The following is a 4,455-nucleotide window of genomic DNA, read 5'->3' as shown; positions in this document are numbered from 1 at the left end:
CCGAGGAAATTAAGTGGGGAGGGGACGGGACAGGGGGTAAGAGAGGAATATGGGGAGGGACGATGAATACTAAGGCCATTTGGGGGTCGTATGGGAGCCCACTATTGTAGGAGCTTCTTAAACCTTATACAGATGGGCTGGAGAGATGGCTCAGAGGGTAAGAGCACTGACTGCTCTTCCAGAGGACCTGAGTTCAATTCCCAGCAACCACATGGTGGGCCACAACAAGGAGATTTGGTGTCCTCTTCTGGCCTGCTGTCATATATGCTGTATACATAATTAAAAACAAACAAACAAAAAACATATACAAAAGAAATTTTTTTTCAGTTTTTTAAGACAGGGTTTCTCTGTGTATCCCTGACCATCCTAGAACGAGCTCTCTAGACCAGGTTGGCCATGAACTCATGGAGATCTGCCTGTCTTTGCCTTCCAAATGCTGAGACTAAAGGCATGCACCACCACTGTCCAGCAAATGGAAGAAATTTAAATGGAGTCACCATATAAAACAGGGGAGACAAAACACTAACTAGACATCTCTTATCACCAAGTGAAACCTCCAGTGTCAAAGGAAGTCTACAGAAACCCCAAACTTCTCAAGCTGTAAGGCTTGTAAGGCTATTGGTTGCTCTCTACAAACAGATGGTAAGGCCTATTGCTGTGGACAACTGTTGTGGGATATTTGTACACTGTGTGAAGATACACTGTTGTGATTGGTTTAATAAATAGCTAGTAGTTAGGCCGGAGGTATGGACGGGACTTCCGAGCAGAGAGAGAGAGAGAGGAAGAGGAGGAATCTAGGCGGAGAGAGAGTCAGCAGCCAGCTTGGAGGAAGCCGGATGGGCAGTACAGAGAGATGAGGTATTGAGCCATGCAACTGAATGTAGATTTAAAAATATAGGTTAATTTAAGAACTAGTTAGGAATGAACCTAGGTGAAGGCCGAGCTTTCATAATTAATAAGAAGTCTCCAGGTCGCTATTTGTGAGCCGGTGGCTGAAAGAAAAATCTGTCTAAGGACAACACTTATATATCTCATTGAATACAGAGAAGTTGAGCTGGTGCCTACCCAGAGCCTTCACCCTGCTGACCAGTGTTTATGGTGCTGGAAGGTACTCTGCACGCTCCCAGAAGAGAGGGTAACCACCAACCCATCTACAGCCCTGCAGTCTACAACCGTGGCCTGCCGGCGTCATGTGCTGCTGGAATAGTGGCGCAAACATTGTCGGGGTAACCAACATTCTCTGACTGGATTTAAGGCCCGCTCCATGAGATGGACCCTACGCCTGACCCCGCTCAAGTGAGCAGGAACCTGACCAATAAGCCTAGGAGAAAACCAAATACTCCTGTGCTCTGAAGGAACACAGCAATGAAATGACTCCTAGTGACCTGCTGCCATGCCCACAGATCAGTGCCGCACTCAGCCATCATCAGAGAAACTTCCTCCTGCAGATGGGAACTAACACACACAGACCACAACTGGACAATGTGCAGAGAGTGAGATACTTTGGAACATTCGGTCTTAAATGTTATGTCGTCACCACACCCACCCTCAGGGCTCAGGGAGCTCTGCAGAAGAGGAGAGACAGAGTGTGAGAGTTGGAGGACCAGGGAAAGTGTCTTCCAGACACAGCAGGACTGAGATGTAGATGAACTCACAGAGACCGTGGTAGCGTGCAGGGGCCTGCACAGGTTTAAGCCCGAGAGGGGGAGTAGAAATGAGCTCCCACGTCCTAACCAAGAAACTATCTCCAAGTGACATCTCTTTCAAAGGGAAAATGAATTTTTCACTGGGTATATTAACCACACTTAAGGGCAGCTCCCTGCCCAGCAGTCGATGGACAACACAAAATGAGCTCAATGTATTTTTGTGCTTTTTGTCTCATTTGGGAATTTTTTTTGTCCCACTGGTCTTTTGCCTATGTATTATAGTTCCTGATTTTGTGGTTTATAATTTTGTGGGTTTTTTTGTTTTGGTTTGTGTGTGTGTTTCTTGTGTTTTTTTCTTTTTCTTTCATTCTGGTTTTCTTGTTGCCTTGCCTGTTGGTTTTCTAAAAAGAGAGAAAGAAGGCGTAGAGTTGGGTGGGTAGAGATAGAGAGGATCTGGGGGTTTGGGGAGGGAGGAGAAACCATGATCAAAATATATTGTATGGAAAAAGTTTTTCAATAAAAAATGAAAAAAAATAGTTCTTTCTATTATTACCAACTTATACTTCCTACTCTGTATGTTTTCATTTTGTAAAAATAGTGGGATTGTGAATAGTTCTGTGTTGTTTCCATCTTGAAAATGGTTAAATACTGGTTAATTTATGCTAAATATACATTTTGTTCTAATCACCCATGGGAAATATGATAGCTTGTTATACTAGGATTGCTTTAAACACTACACACACACACACACACACACACACACACACACACACACACACACACACACACTGAATTCCTCATAGAAAATCTTTAAAGTGCTACTGAATCTTATACATAAAATAGAAATAATACGGGGGCTGGAGATATGGCTCAGAGGTTAAGAGCACTGACTGTTCTTCCAGAGGTCCTGAGTTCAATTCCCAGCAACAACATGGTGGCTCACAACCATCTGTAATGAGTTCTGGTGCCCTCTTCTGGCCGGCAGTCATAATAAATAAATAAATAAATACATAATAAATAATATACATAATAAATACATAAATGTATACATAATAAATAAAAAAAAAAACTCTTAAAAAATAGAAATAATACATAGTATATAAACATATGAGATAAGTATAAATATAAATAATAGGGAAACCAGGCACAGGGATATAAATGACTTCTCAAATGTCACCCATTTAGAAAATATGAAAGGTAATGTTCAAACCCAGGGAAACTAGCTGAGAGGCTGTATTATGGTTTATGTCTCTCCTCAAAGGATATTAAGCAAAGAGAATAAAGAAAAGAAGTGATCAAAATATATTATATGAAAAAATTGTCAATAAGAAAGGAAGAAAATTTCTTAAAAACTGGTTGTTTTTATTACTACCAACTTATACTTCCTAGCTGATCTCACTGATAACTCCATTTTCATTATCTTTCGTGAAGAAACATGATCTCACTGATAACTCCATTTTCATTATCTTCATGAAGAAACATTCTTCCTGACGTGTCATCTGGCTCTGTGAGGTGAGATCTGTGATGCTCTGACACACACCACGGTAGAGGAATCACACCCCCTGAGTCAATGGTGTCCCACCCAAAGGGCGGCAGGCTTGGGTTTTCCTCACTTTTAAATACGTTTGACATCTCTGGCATCCCTGGCCATCATCATTACCACTTAACATGTTTCCAAGGAGTCTGGTATGCTTGGGAGTGCCTCCTCACCTCAGACTGAATTGGCCAATCCACAGGATGAATGCCTGAATCTCTCCTAGGCTGGTTCAAACCTGTTTTGTGTACACAAGAATAAGAAATATTAGCCATCTGTCATTTCATCCCATCCAGTCCCCATTTGGTTTACTAACAGAACTGAGAGCCTTTGAGCAGCTCACCTGACTTCCCCTGGAGCGAACTCTGTTGCCATGGAGTCTGCAGTCCTTCCGGACCCAGGGTCCTCCTGTCGTCGTCGTTGTCTTTAAATGACTACACTAACACAGATTGTGTGAGCTGAGATTGCACGGGCCGTGACTGGTGACACTTTGAGGGTTCTAATGCCTCCAAAAGGCTCTGCTCTGGCCTTGTGCCATCTCCAACTAAAATGCCCATTTTTCCCAGCAAGAAGTAATTGCTGTGAGTGTAGACTAACATGGCATTATAGAGGTCTATGAATTCCCATGGCTGAGGATTCTCTGCTGGAGTCCAGGTCGGGTGCTATAAAAAGTGTTTTCCCTCATTGAATATGCTGAAGATTGATTGGACTTAACTTGATTTAAATTCTGGCAGCCGGGGTTGGTGGTTCCTGTGTCTGAACTTTGTTTTTATCAAGATCTTGGCAATCCGTGAGTCTAATTCTATTATATTTTAACACCCTTGGATCCAGTCTTTGTGATGCCTTCCTGCATTAAGGGAGAAAATGCATTACCCTAGGAATCTGACCATTTTCTACTCAGAATCTTCTTTGGCTTTAAAGAAAAGTTCAGTTTCCTGTGTTCATTGTCTAGGAGTCAAAGGGAACCTCACTTCTTCACCCCCTTCTCTTCTGGGGGTGTGGACTCCCTGTGCTCCATGGAGACTGCTTCCTAGCCATGCCCCCTGCATGGGGACACAGGCCTGAGCAGGGATAGATTGAGTCTGGATGGGACTTCCACTTAATTTACCCAATTAAATCTCTGTGGCTGATCTCTTGAGCTGACATTCTTTCAGAAACTGAGAGTTCAAGTAATTATGAGTGATCTCCAGGTCTCACAGTGAAGTACGTCTGTGGACTTGAGCTTGGCTCTTAAGTCTCCCTCTGTGTTTCCTTAAAGCCATCTCTTTGCCTCTG

Source organism: Peromyscus leucopus, chromosome 20 (genome assembly GCF_004664715.2).
Source record: "Peromyscus leucopus breed LL Stock chromosome 20, UCI_PerLeu_2.1, whole genome shotgun sequence".
Classification (NCBI taxonomy): domain Eukaryota; kingdom Metazoa; phylum Chordata; class Mammalia; order Rodentia; family Cricetidae; genus Peromyscus; species Peromyscus leucopus.
The sequence above is the reverse complement of the archived record's forward strand: the minus strand, read 5'-3'. Positions refer to the sequence as shown.